General features: G+C 44.5%; 17 non-coding genes across 17 annotated transcripts; all 17 read left to right on the forward strand.

Annotated features, from left to right (window-relative positions):
* The first annotated feature begins 628 nt into the window (after positions 1-628).
* On the forward strand, positions 629-710 carry trnas-gcu (transfer RNA serine (anticodon GCU)). The gene has a single exon. It is a non-coding gene; the product is annotated as a tRNA-Ser (tRNA).
* A 2,189-nt stretch (positions 711-2,899) lies between these two features.
* trnas-gcu (transfer RNA serine (anticodon GCU)) lies at positions 2,900-2,981 on the forward strand. Its single transcript has one exon. It is a non-coding gene; the product is annotated as a tRNA-Ser (tRNA).
* Positions 2,982-3,616: 635 nt separating this feature from the next.
* On the forward strand, positions 3,617-3,698 carry trnas-gcu (transfer RNA serine (anticodon GCU)). Its single transcript has one exon. It is a non-coding gene; the product is annotated as a tRNA-Ser (tRNA).
* Positions 3,699-4,333: 635 nt separating this feature from the next.
* Positions 4,334-4,415, forward strand: trnas-gcu (transfer RNA serine (anticodon GCU)). Its single transcript has one exon. It is a non-coding gene; the product is annotated as a tRNA-Ser (tRNA).
* Positions 4,416-5,050: 635 nt separating this feature from the next.
* trnas-gcu (transfer RNA serine (anticodon GCU)) lies at positions 5,051-5,132 on the forward strand. Its single transcript has one exon. It is a non-coding gene; the product is annotated as a tRNA-Ser (tRNA).
* A 246-nt stretch (positions 5,133-5,378) lies between these two features.
* Positions 5,379-5,460, forward strand: trnas-gcu (transfer RNA serine (anticodon GCU)). The gene has a single exon. It is a non-coding gene; the product is annotated as a tRNA-Ser (tRNA).
* Positions 5,461-6,105: 645 nt separating this feature from the next.
* trnas-gcu (transfer RNA serine (anticodon GCU)) lies at positions 6,106-6,187 on the forward strand. Its single transcript has one exon. It is a non-coding gene; the product is annotated as a tRNA-Ser (tRNA).
* A 635-nt stretch (positions 6,188-6,822) lies between these two features.
* On the forward strand, positions 6,823-6,904 carry trnas-gcu (transfer RNA serine (anticodon GCU)). The gene has a single exon. It is a non-coding gene; the product is annotated as a tRNA-Ser (tRNA).
* A 508-nt stretch (positions 6,905-7,412) lies between these two features.
* Positions 7,413-7,494, forward strand: trnas-gcu (transfer RNA serine (anticodon GCU)). The gene has a single exon. It is a non-coding gene; the product is annotated as a tRNA-Ser (tRNA).
* A 508-nt stretch (positions 7,495-8,002) lies between these two features.
* trnas-gcu (transfer RNA serine (anticodon GCU)) lies at positions 8,003-8,084 on the forward strand. Its single transcript has one exon. It is a non-coding gene; the product is annotated as a tRNA-Ser (tRNA).
* A 645-nt stretch (positions 8,085-8,729) lies between these two features.
* On the forward strand, positions 8,730-8,811 carry trnas-gcu (transfer RNA serine (anticodon GCU)). The gene has a single exon. It is a non-coding gene; the product is annotated as a tRNA-Ser (tRNA).
* Positions 8,812-9,446: 635 nt separating this feature from the next.
* trnas-gcu (transfer RNA serine (anticodon GCU)) lies at positions 9,447-9,528 on the forward strand. Its single transcript has one exon. It is a non-coding gene; the product is annotated as a tRNA-Ser (tRNA).
* A 635-nt stretch (positions 9,529-10,163) lies between these two features.
* trnas-gcu (transfer RNA serine (anticodon GCU)) lies at positions 10,164-10,245 on the forward strand. Its single transcript has one exon. It is a non-coding gene; the product is annotated as a tRNA-Ser (tRNA).
* Positions 10,246-10,880: 635 nt separating this feature from the next.
* On the forward strand, positions 10,881-10,962 carry trnas-gcu (transfer RNA serine (anticodon GCU)). Its single transcript has one exon. It is a non-coding gene; the product is annotated as a tRNA-Ser (tRNA).
* Positions 10,963-11,597: 635 nt separating this feature from the next.
* trnas-gcu (transfer RNA serine (anticodon GCU)) lies at positions 11,598-11,679 on the forward strand. The gene has a single exon. It is a non-coding gene; the product is annotated as a tRNA-Ser (tRNA).
* A 246-nt stretch (positions 11,680-11,925) lies between these two features.
* On the forward strand, positions 11,926-12,007 carry trnas-acu (transfer RNA serine (anticodon ACU)). Its single transcript has one exon. It is a non-coding gene; the product is annotated as a tRNA-Ser (tRNA).
* Positions 12,008-12,642: 635 nt separating this feature from the next.
* Positions 12,643-12,724, forward strand: trnas-gcu (transfer RNA serine (anticodon GCU)). The gene has a single exon. It is a non-coding gene; the product is annotated as a tRNA-Ser (tRNA).
* The last annotated feature ends 150 nt before the right edge of the window (positions 12,725-12,874 follow it).

The raw sequence follows: 12,874 nt of genomic DNA on the forward strand, positions 1-12,874 counted from the left end.
TACCTTTAGCTTGTTTCCATAGTCCATCTCCAATGTCACAAGTGTTCCTGCAAACTGGAAGCTTGTGACTACCAGAAGTGCTGACTGAACCCTGGGAGAACTTCATTGTCAATCGGCAGAAAGTGTCCATGGTCTTGCAAGATGCTTCCTGTAATTTAATCCTGGCTCACTGCAGCTGTCAATTAGGGTAAGAACTCTCGGAAGATGAACGACTCAATTGAGGTTAACATCCTTAATCAAGTGTTCATGGGTGAAATTTCTGAAGCTGGTAACCGTTTGATTGGCACTAATCAGCATCATTTCAACAGCTTCGTCTGCAGTGTCCATGACTTGATAGTATCGCCTCTGCTATTAGTAAAGTACTATTGGTGAATGCGCTTCACATGCAGTTATCTACTTTGATTCCGGACGGCAATTTGCCATTTCTGATTTTGGGAGGTTGAAGTTTGCAATAATCCATTGTCTTCCTTATCGTGTGGTCATCCACGACATGCCTAGGACAGACAGCTTCATCTGTGCATGAATTACCGACCTATCACTTCTGGCCATTTTTGCTCGCTGCTTTTGCTGTACTTTTAGTGTGACACTACTGTGTGACAAATAAGGTGTGCTCATTTCCTTTGCATGTGACGAGATGGCGGAGTGGTTAAGGCGATGGACTGCTAATCCATTGTGCTCTGCACGCGTGGGTTCGAATCCCATTCTCGTCGGTCTTTGTACCTTTAGCTTGTTTCCATAGTCCATCTTCAATGTCACAAGTGTTCCTGCAAACTGGAAGCTTGTGACTACCAGAAGTGCTGACTGAACCCTGGGAGTACTTCATTGTCAATCGGCAGAAAATGTCCATAGTCTTGCAAGATGCTTCCTGTAATTTAATCCTGGCTCACTGCAACTGTGAATTAGGGTAAAAACTCACGGAAGATGAACGACTCAATTGAGGTTAACATCCTTACTCAAGTGTTCATGGGTGAAATTTCTGAAGCTGGTAACCGTTTGATTGGCACTAATCAGCATCATTTCAACAGCTTCGTCTGCAGTGTCCATGACTTGATAGTATCGCCTCTGCTATTAGTAAAGTACTATTGGTGAATGCGCTTCACATGCAGTTATCTACTTTGATTCCGGACGGCAATTTGCCATTTCTGATTTTGGGAGGATGACTGGTTAAGGCGATGGACTGCTAATCCATTGTGCTCTGCACGCATGGGTTCGAATCCCATTCTCGTCGGTCTTTGTACCTTTAGCTTGTTTCCATAGTCCATCTCCAATGTCACAAGTGTTCCTGCAAACTGGAAGCTTGTGACTACCAGAAGTGCTGACTGAACCCTGGGAGTACTTCATTGTCAATCGGCAGAAAGTGTCCATAGTCTTGCAAGATGCTTCCTGTAATTTAATCCTGGCTCACTGCAACTGTGAATTAGGGTAAGAACTCACGGAAGATGAACGACTCAATTGAGGTTAACATCCTTACTCAAGTGTTCATGGGTGAAATTTCTGAAGCTGGTAACCGTTTGATTGGCACTAATCAGCATCATTTCAACAGCTTCGTCTGCAGTGTCCATGACTTGATAGTATCGCCTCTGCTATTAGTAAAGTACTATTGGTGAATGCGCTTCACATGCAGTTATCTACTTTGATTCCGGACGGCAATTTGCCATTTCTGATTTTGGGAGGATGACTGGTTAAGGCGATGGACTGCTAATCCATTGTGCTCTGCACGCATGGGTTCGAATCCCATTCTCGTCGGTCTTTGTACCTTTAGCTTGTTTCCATAGTCCATCTCCAATGTCACAAGTGTTCCTGCAAACTGGAAGCTTGTGACTACCAGAAGTGCTGACTGAACCCTGGGAGTACTTCATTGTCAATCGGCAGAAAGTGTCCATAGTCTTGCAAGATGCTTCCTGTAATTTAATCCTGGCTCACTGCAACTGTGAATTAGGGTAAGAACTCACGGAAGATGAACGACTCAATTGAGGTTAACATCCTTACTCAAGTGTTCATGGGTGAAATTTCTGAAGCTGGTAACCGTTTGATTGGCACTAATCAGCATCATTTCAACAGCTTCGTCTGCAGTGTCCATGACTTGATAGTATCGCCTCTGCTATTAGTAAAGTACTATTGGTGAATGCGCTTCACATGCAGTTATCTACTTTGATTCCGGACGGCAATTTGCCATTTCTGATTTTGGGAGGATGACTGGTTAAGGCGATGGACTGCTAATCCATTGTGCTCTGCACGCATGGGTTCGAATCCCATTCTCGTCGGTCTTTGTACCTTTAGCTTGTTTCCATAGTCCATCTCCAATGTCACAAGTGTTCCTGCAAACTGGAAGCTTGTGACTACCAGAAGTGCTGACTGAACCCTGGGAGTACTTCATTGTCAATCGGCAGAAAGTGTCCATGGTCTTGCAAGATGCTTCCTGTAATTTAATCCTGGCTCACTGCAACTGTGAATTAGGGTAAGAACTCACGGAAGATGAACGACTCAATTGAGGTTAACATCCTTACTCAAGTGTTCATGGGTGAAATTTCTGAAGCTGGTAACCGTTTGATTGGCACTAATCAGCATCATTTCAACAGCTTCGTCTGCAGTGTCCATGACTTGATAGTATCGCCTCTGCTATTAGTAAAGTACTATTGGTGAATGCGCTTCACATGCAGTTATCTACTTTGATTCCGGACGGCAATTTGCCATTTCTGATTTTGGGAGGTTGAAGTTTGCAATAATCCATTGTCTTCCTTATCGTGTGGTCATCCACGACATGCCTAGGACAGACAGCTTCATCTGTGCATGAATTACCGACCTATCACTTCTGGCCATTTTTGCTCGCTGCTTTTGCTGTACTTTTAGTGTGACACTACTGTGTGACAAATAAGGTGTGCTCATTTTCTATGCATGTGACGAGATGGCCGAGTGGTTAAGGCGATGGACTGCTAATCCATTGTGCTCTGCACGCGTGGGTTCGAATCCCATTCTCGTCGGTCTTTGTACCTTTAGCTTGTTTCCATAGTCCATCTTCAATGTCACAAGTGTTCCTGCAAACTGGAAGCTTGTGACTACCAGAAGTGCTGACTGAACCCTGGGAGTACTTCATTGTCAATCGGCAGAAAATGTCCATAGTCTTGCAAGATGCTTCCTGTAATTTAATCCTGGCTCACTGCAACTGTGAATTAGGGTAAAAACTCACGGAAGATGAACGACTCAATTGAGGTTAACATCCTTACTCAAGTGTTCATGGGTGAAATTTCTGAAGCTGGTAACCGTTTGATTGGCACTAATCAGCATCATTTCAACAGCTTCGTTTGCAGTGTCCATGACTTGATAGTATCGCCTCTGCTATTAGTAAAGTACTATTGGTGAATGCGCTTCACATGCAGTTATCTACTTTGATTCCGGACGGCAATTTGCCATTTCTGATTTTGGGAGGATGAAGTTTGCAATAATCGATTGTCTTCCTTATCGTGTGGTCATCCACGACATGCCTAGGACAGACAGCTTCATCTGTGCATGAATTACCGACCTATCACTTCTGGCCATTTTGGCTCGCTGCTTTTGCTGTACTTTTAGTGTGACACTACTGTGTGACAAATAAGGTGTGCTCATTTCCTTTGCATGTGACGAGATGGCCGAGTGGTTAAGGCGATGGACTGCTAATCCATTGTGCTCTGCACGCATGGGTTCGAATCCCATTCTCGTCGGTCTTTGTACCTTTAGCTTGTTTCCATAGTCCATCTCCAATGTCACAAGTGTTCCTGCAAACTGGAAGCTTGTGACTACCAGAAGTGCTGACTGAACCCTGGGAGAACTTCATTGTCAATCGGCAGAAAGTGTCCATGGTCTTGCAAAATGCTTCCTGTAATTTAATCCTGGCTCACTACAGCTGTCAATTAGGGTAAGAACTCTCGGAAGATGAACGACTCAATTGAGGTTAACATCCTTAATCAACTGTTCATGGGTGAAATTTCTGAAGCTGGTAACCATTTGATTGGCACTAATCAGCTTCATTTCAACAGCTTCGTCTGCAGTGTCCATGGCTTGATAGTATCGCCTCTGCTATTAGTAAAGTACTATTGGTGAATGCGCTTCACATGCAGTTATCTACTTTGATTCCGGACGGCAATTTGCCATTTCTGATTTTGGGAGGTTGAAGTTTGCAATAATCCATTGTCTTCCTTATCGTGTGGTCATCCACGACATGCCTAGGACAGACAGCTTCATCTGTGCATGAATTACCGACCTATCACTTCTGGCCATTTTTGCTCGCTGCTTTTGCTGTACTTTTAGTGTGACACTACTGTGTGACAAATAAGGTGTGCTCATTTCCTTTGCATGTGACGAGATGGCCGAGTGGTTAAGGCGATGGACTGCTAATCCATTGTGCTCTGCACGCGTGGGTTCGAATCCCATTCTCGTCGGTCTTTGTACCTTTAGCTTGTTTCCATAGTCCATCTTCAATGTCACAAGTGTTCCTGCAAACTGGAAGCTTGTGACTACCAGAAGTGCTGACTGAACCCTGGGAGTACTTCATTGTCAATCGGCAGAAAATGTCCATAGTCTTGCAAGATGCTTCCTGTAATTTAATCCTGGCTCACTGCAACTGTGAATTAGGGTAAAAACTCACGGAAAATGAACGACTCAATTGAGGTTAACATCCTTACTCAAGTGTTCATGGGTGAAATTTCTGAAGCTGGTAACCGTTTGATTGGCACTAATCAGCATCATTTCAACAGCTTCGTCTGCAGTGTCCATGACTTGATAGTATCGCCTCTGCTATTAGTAAAGTACTATTGGTGAATGCGCTTCACATGCAGTTATCTACTTTGATTCCGGACGGCAATTTGCCATTTCTGATTTTGGGAGGATGAAGTTTGCAATAATCGATTGTCTTCCTTATCGTGTGGTCATCCACGACATGCCTAGGACAGACAGCTTCATCTGTGCATGAATTACCGACCTATCACTTCTGGCCATTTTGGCTCGCTGCTTTTGCTGTACTTTTAGTGTGACACTACTGTGTGACAAATAAGGTGTGCTCATTTCCTTTGCATGTGACGAGATGGCCGAGTGGTTAAGGCGCTGGACTGCTAATCCATTGTGCTCTGCACGCGTGGGTTCGAATCCCATTCTCGTCGGTCTTTGTACCTTTAGCTTGTTTCCATAGTCCATCTCCAATGTCACAAGTGTTCCTGCAAACTGGAAGCTTGTGACTACCAGAAGTGCTGACTGAACCCTGGGAGAACTTCATTGTCAATCGGCAGAAAGTGTCCATGGTCTTGCAAGATGCTTCCTGTAATTTAATCCTGGCTCACTGCAGCTGTCAATTAGGGTAAGAACTCTCGGAAGATCAACTACTCAATGGATTTGTTTGTTCTACATGTGAGGAGATGGCCGAGTGGTTAAGGCGATGGATTGCTAATCCATTGTGCTCTGCACGCGTGGGTTCGAATCCCATTCTCGTCGGTCTTTGTACCTTTAGCTTGTTTCCATAGTCCATCTCCAATGTCACAAGTGTTCCTGCAAACTGGAAGCTTGTGACTACCAGAAGTGCTGACTGAACCCTGGGAGAACTTCATTGTCAATCGGCAGAAAGTGTCCATAGTCTTGCAAGATGCTTCCTGTAATTTAATCCTGGCTCACTGCAACTGTGAATTAGGGTAAGAACTCACGGAAGATGAACGACTCAATTGAGGTTAACATCCTTACTCAAGTGTTCATGGGTGAAATTTCTGAAGCTGGTAACCGTTTGATTGGCACTAATCAGCATCATTTCAACAGCTTCGTCTGCAGTGTCCATGACTTGATAGTATCGCCTCTGCTATTAGTAAAGTACTATTGGTGAATGCGCTTCACATGCAGTTATCTACTTTGATTCCGGACGGCAATTTGCCATTTCTGATTTTGGGAGGTTGAAGTTTGCAATAATCGATTGTCTTCCTTATCGTGTGGTCATCCACGACATGCCTAGGACAGACAGCTTCATCTGACTGACAGACAGCATGAATTACCGACCTATCACTTCTGGCCATTTTGGCTCGCTGCTTTTGCTGTACTTTTAGTGTGACACTACTGTGTGACAAATAAGGTGTGCTCATTTCCTTTGCATGTGACGAGATGGCCGAGTGGTTAAGGCGATGGACTGCTAATCCATTGTGCTCTGCACGCGTGGGTTCGAATCCCATTCTTGTCGGTCTTTGTACCTTTAGCTTGTTTCCATAGTCCATCTCCAATGTCACAAGTGTTCCTGCAAACTGGAAGCTTGTGACTACCAGAAGTGCTGACTGAACCCTGGGAGTACTTCATTGTCAATCGGCAGAAAGTGTCCATAGTCTTGCAAGATGCTTCCTGTAATTTAATCCTGGCTCACTGCAACTGTGAATTAAGGTAAGAACTCACGGAAGATGAACGACTCAATTGAGGTTAACATCCTTACTCAAGTGTTCATGGGTGAAATTTCTGAAGCTGGTAACCGTTTGATTGGCACTAATCAGCATCATTTCAACAGCTTCGTCTGCAGTGTCCATGACTTTATAGTATCGCCTCTGCTATTAGTAAAGTATTATTGGTGAATGCGCTTCACATGCAGTTATCTACTTTGATTCCGGACGGCAATTTGCCATTTCTGATTTTGGGAGGATGAAGTTTGCAATAATCGATTGTCTTCCTTATCGTGTGGTCATCCACGACATGCCTAGGACAGACAGCTTCATCTGTGCATGAATTACCGACCTATCACTTCTGGCCATTTTGGCTCGCTGCTTTTGCTGTACTTTTAGTGTGACACTACTGTGTGACAAATAAGGTGTGCTCATTTCCTTTGCATGTGACGAGATGGCCGAGTGGTTAAGGCGATGGACTGCTAATCCATTGTGCTCTGCACGCGTGGGTTCGAATCCCATTCTCGTCGGTCTTTGTACCTTTAGCTTGTTTCCATAGTCCATCTCCAATGTCACAAGTGTTCCTGCAAACTGGAAGCTTGTGACTACCAGAAGTGCTGACTGAACCCTGGGAGTACTTCATTGTCAATCGGCAGAAAGTGTCCATAGTCTTGCAAGATGCTTCCTGTAATTTAATCCTGGCTCACTGCAACTGTGAATTAGGGTAAGAACTCACGGAAGATGAACGACTCAATTGAGGTTAACATCCTTACTCAAGTGTTCATGGGTGAAATTTCTGAAGCTTTAGCTTGTTTCCATAGTCCATCTCCAATGTCACAAGTGTTCCTGCAAACTGGAAGCTTGTGACTACCAGAAGTGCTGACTGAACCCTGGGAGAACTTCATTGTCAATCGTCAGAAAGTGTCCATGGTCTTGCAAGATGCTTCCTGTAATTTAATCCTGGCTCACTGCAGCTGTCAATTAGGGTAAGAACTCTCGGAAGATCAACTACTCAATGGATTTGTTTGTTCTACATGTGATGAGATGGCCGAGTGGTTAAGGCGATGGATTGCTAATCCATTGTGCTCTGCACGCGTGGGTTCGAATCCCATTCTCGTCGGTCTTTGTACCTTTAGCTTGTTTCCATAGTCCATCTCCAATGTCACAAGTGTTCCTGCAAACTGGAAGCTTGTGACTACCAGAAGTGCTGACTGAACCCTGGGAGTACTTCATTGTCAATCGGCAGAAAGTGTCCATAGTCTTGCAAGATGCTTCCTGTAATTTAATCCTGGCTCACTGCAACTGTGAATTAGGGTAAGAACTCACGGAAGATGAACGACTCAATTGAGGTTAACATCCTTACTCAAGTGTTCATGGGTGAAATTTCTGAAGCTTTAGCTTGTTTCCATAGTCCATCTCCAATGTCACAAGTGTTCCTGCAAACTGGAAGCTTGTGACTACCAGAAGTGCTGACTGAACCCTGGGAGAACTTCATTGTCAATCGGCAGAAAGTGTCCATGGTCTTGCAAGATGCTTCCTGTAATTTAATCCTGGCTCACTGCAGCTGTCAATTAGGGTAAGAACTCTCGGAAGATCAACTACTCAATGGATTTGTTTGTTCTACATGTGATGAGATGGCCGAGTGGTTAAGGCGATGGATTGCTAATCCATTGTGCTCTGCACGCGTGGGTTCGAATCCCATTCTCGTCGGTCTTTGTACCTTTAGCTTGTTTCCATAGTCCATCTCCAATGTCACAAGTGTTCCTGCAAACTGGAAGCTTGTGACTACCAGAAGTGCTGACTGAACCCTGGGAGTACTTCATTGTCAATCGGCAGAAAGTGTCCATAGTCTTGCAAGATGCTTCCTGTAATTTAATCCTGGCTCACTGCAACTGTGAATTAGGGTAAGAACTCACGGAAGATGAACGACTCAATTGAGGTTAACATCCTTACTCAAGTGTTCATGGGTGAAATTTCTGAAGCTGGTAACCGTTTGATTGGCACTAATCAGCATCATTTCAACAGCTTCGTCTGCAGTGTCCATGACTTGATAGTATCGCCTCTGCTATTAGTAAAGTACTATTGGTGAATGCGCTTCACATGCAGTTATCTACTTTGATTCCGGACGGCAATTTGCCATTTCTGATTTTGGGAGGTTGAAGTTTGCAATAATCGATTGTCTTCCTTATCGTGTGGTCATCCACGACATGCCTAGGACAGACAGCTTCATCTGACTGACAGACAGCATGAATTACCGACCTATCACTTCTGGCCATTTTGGCTCGCTGCTTTTGCTGTACTTTTAGTGTGACACTACTGTGTGACAAATAAGGTGTGCTCATTTCCTTTGCATGTGACGAGATGGCCGAGTGGTTAAGGCGATGGACTGCTAATCCATTGTGCTCTGCACGCGTGGGTTCGAATCCCATTCTCGTCGGTCTTTGTACCTTTAGCTTGTTTCCATAGTCCATCTCCAATGTCACAAGTGTTCCTGCAAACTGGAAGCTTGTGACTACCAGAAGTGCTGACTGAACCCTGGGAGTACTTCATTGTCAATCGGCAGAAAGTGTCCATAGTCTTGCAAGATGCTTCCTGTAATTTAATCCTGGCTCACTGCAACTGTGAATTAGGGTAAGAACTCACGGAAGATGAACGACTCAATTGAGGTTAACATCCTTACTCAAGTGTTCATGGGTGAAATTTCTGAAGCTGGTAACCGTTTGATTGGCACTAATCAGCATCATTTCAACAGCTTCGTCTGCAGTGTCCATGACTTGATAGTATCGCCTCTGCTATTAGTAAAGTACTATTGGTGAATGCGCTTCACATGCAGTTATCTACTTTGATTCCGGACGGCAATTTGCCATTTCTGATTTTGGGAGGATGAAGTTTGCAATAATCGATTGTCTTCCTTATCGTGTGGTCATCCACGACATGCCTTGGACAGACAGCTTCATCTGTGCATGAATTACCGACCTATCACTTCTGGCCATTTTGGCTCGCTGCTTTTGCTGTACTTTTAGTGTGACACTACTGTGTGACAAATAAGGTGTGCTCATTTCCTTTGCATGTGACGAGATGGCCGAGTGGTTAAGGCGATGGACTGCTAATCCATTGTGCTCTGCACGCGTGGGTTCGATTCCCATTCTCGTCGGTCTTTGTACCTTTAGCTTGTTTCCATAGTCCATCTCCAATGTCACAAGTGTTCCTGCAAACTGGAAGCTTGTGACTACCAGAAGTGCTGACTGAACCCTGGGAGTACTTCATTGTCAATCGGCAGAAAGTGTCCATAGTCTTGCAAGATGCTTCCTGTAATTTAATCCTGGCTCACTGCAACTGTGAATTAGGGTAAGAACTCACGGAAGATGAACGACTCAATTGAGGTTAACATCCTTACTCAAGTGTTCATGGGTGAAATTTCTGAAGCTGGTAACCGTTTGATTGGCACTAATCAGCATCATTTCAACAGCTTCGTCTGCAGTGTCCATGACTTGATAGTATCGCCTCTGCTATTAGTAAAGTACTATTGGTGAATGCGCTTCACATGCAGTTATCTACTTTGATTCCGGACGGCAATTTGCCATTTCTGATTTTGGGAGGATGAAGTTTGCAATAATCGATTGTCTTCCTTATCGTGTGGTCATCCACGACATGCCTAGGACAGACAGCTTCATCTGTGCATGAATTACCGACCTATCACTTCTGCCCATTTTGGCTCGCTGCTTTTGCTGTACTTTTAGTGTGAAACTACTGTGTGACAAAAAAGGTGTGCTCATTTCTTTTGCATGTGACGAGATGGCCGAGTGGTTAAGGCGATGAACTGCTAATCCATTGTGCTCTGCACGCGTGGGTTCGAATCCCATTCTCGTCGGTCTTTGTACCTTTAGCTTGTTTCCATAGTCCATCTCCAATGTCACAAGTGTTCCTGCAAACTGGAAGCTTGTGACTACCAGAAGTGCTGACTGAACCCTGGGAGAACTTCATTGTCAATCGGCAGAAAGTGTCCATGGTCTTGCAAGATGCTTCCTGTAATTTAATCCTGGCTCACTGCAACTGTGAATTAGGGTAAGAACTCACGGAAGATGAACCACTCAATTGAGGTTAACATCCTTACTCAAGTGTTCATGGGTGAAATTTCTGAAGCTGGTAACCGTTTGATTGGCACTAATCAGCATCATTTCAACAGCTTCGTCTGCAGTGTCCATGACTTGATAGTATCGCCTCTGCTATTAGTAAAGTACTATTGGTGAATGCGCTTCACATGCAGTTATCTACTTTGATTCCGGACGGCAATTTGCCATTTCTGATTTTGGGAGGATGAAGTTTGCAATAATCGATTGTCTTCCTTATCGTGTGGTCATCCACGACATGCCTAGGACAGACAGCTTCATCTGTGCATGAATTACCGACCTATCACTTCTGGCCATTTTGGCTCGCTGCTTTTGCTGTACTTTTAGTGTGACACTACTGTGTGACAAATAAGGTGTGCTCATTTCCTTTGCATGTGACGAGATGGCCGAGTGGTTAAGGCGATGGACTGCTAATCCATTGTGCTCTGCACGCGTGGGTTCGAATCCCATTCTCGTTGGTCTTTGTACCTTTAGCTTGTTTCCATAGTCCATCTCCAATGTCACAAGTGTTCCTGCAAACTGGAAGCTTGTGACTACCAGAAGTGCTGACTGAACCCTGGGAGAACTTCATTGTCAATCGGCAGAAAGTGTCCATAGTCTTGCAAGATGCTTCCTGTAATTTAATCCTGGCTCACTGCAACTGTGAATTAGGGTAAGAACTCACGGAAGATGAACGACTCAATTGAGGTTAACATCCTTACTCAAGTGTTCATGGGTGAAATTTCTGAAGCTGGTAACCGTTTGATTGGCACTAATCAGCATCATTTCAACAGCTTCGTCTGCAGTGTCCATGACTTGATAGTATCGCCTCTGCTATTAGTAAAGTACTATTGGTGAATGCGCTTCACATGCAGTTATCTACTTTGATTCCGGACGGCAATTTGCCATTTCTGATTTTGGGAGGATGAAGTTTGCAATAATCGATTGTCTTCCTTATCGTGTGGTCATCCACGACATGCCTAGGACAGACAGCTTCATCTGTGCATGAATTACCGACCTATCACTTCTGGCCATTTTGGCTCGCTGCTTTTGCTGTACTTTTAGTGTGACACTACTGTGTGACAAATAAGGTGTGCTCATTTCCTTTGCATGTGACGAGATGGCCGAGTGGTTAAGGCGATGGACTGCTAATCCATTGTGCTCTGCACGCGTGGGTTCGAATCCCATTCTCGTCGGTCTTTGTACCTTTAGCTTGTTTCCATAGTCCATCTCCAATGTCACAAGTGTTCCTGCAAACTGGAAGCTTGTGACTACCAGAAGTGCTGACTGAACCCTGGGAGAACTTCATTGTCAATCGGCAGAAAGTGTCCATGGTCTTGCAAGATGCTTCCTGTAATTTAATCCTGGCTCACTGCAGCTGTCAATTAGGGTAAGAACTCTCGGAAGATCAACTACTCAATGGATTTGTTTGTTCTACATGTGATGAGATGGCCGAGTGGTTAAGGCGATGGATTACTAATCCATTGTGCTCTGCACGCGTGGGTTCGAATCCCATTCTCGTCGGTCTTTGTACCTTTAGCTTGTTTCCATAGTCCATCTCCAATGTCACAAGTGTTCCTGCAAACTGGAAGCTTGTGACTACCAGAAGTGCTGACTGAACCCTGGGAGAACTTCATTGTCAATCGGCAGAAAGTGTCCATAGTCTTGCAAGATGCTTCCTGTAATTTAATCCTGGCTCACTGCAACTGTGAATTAGGGTAAGAACTCACGGAAGATGAACGACTCAATTGAGGTTAACATCCTTACTCAAGTGTTCATGGGTGAAATTTCTGAAGCTGGTAACCGTTTGATTGGCACTAATCAGCATCATTTCAACAGCTTCGTCTGCAGTGTCCATGACTTGATAGTATCGCCTCTGCTATTAGTAAAGTACTATTGGTGAATGCGCTTCACATGCAGTTATCTACTTTGATTCCGGACGGCAATTTGCCATTTCTGATTTTGGGAGGATGAAGTTTGCAATAATCGATTGTCTTCCTTATCGTGTGGTCATCCACGACATGCCTAGGACAGACAGCTTCATCTGTGCATGAATTACCGACCTATCACTTCTGCCCATTTTGGCTCGCTGCTTTTGCTGTACTTTTAGTGTGAAACTACTGTGTGACAAATAAGGTGTGCTCATTTCTTTTGCATGTGACGAGATGGCCGAGTGGTTAAGGCGATGGACTGCTAATCCATTGTGCTCTGCACGCGTGGGTTCGAATCCCATTCTCGTCGGTCTTTGTACCTTTAGCTTGTTTCCATAGTCCATCTCCAATGTCACAAGTGTTCCTGCAAACTGGAAGCTTGTGACTACCAGAAGTGCTGACTGAACCCTGGGAGAACTTCATTGTCAATCGGCAGAAAGTGTCCATGGTCTTGCAAGAT

The sequence above is a fragment of the Paramormyrops kingsleyae genome, chromosome 2 (assembly GCF_048594095.1).
Source record: "Paramormyrops kingsleyae isolate MSU_618 chromosome 2, PKINGS_0.4, whole genome shotgun sequence".
In the NCBI taxonomy this organism is placed as follows: Eukaryota; Metazoa; Chordata; class Actinopteri; order Osteoglossiformes; family Mormyridae; genus Paramormyrops; species Paramormyrops kingsleyae.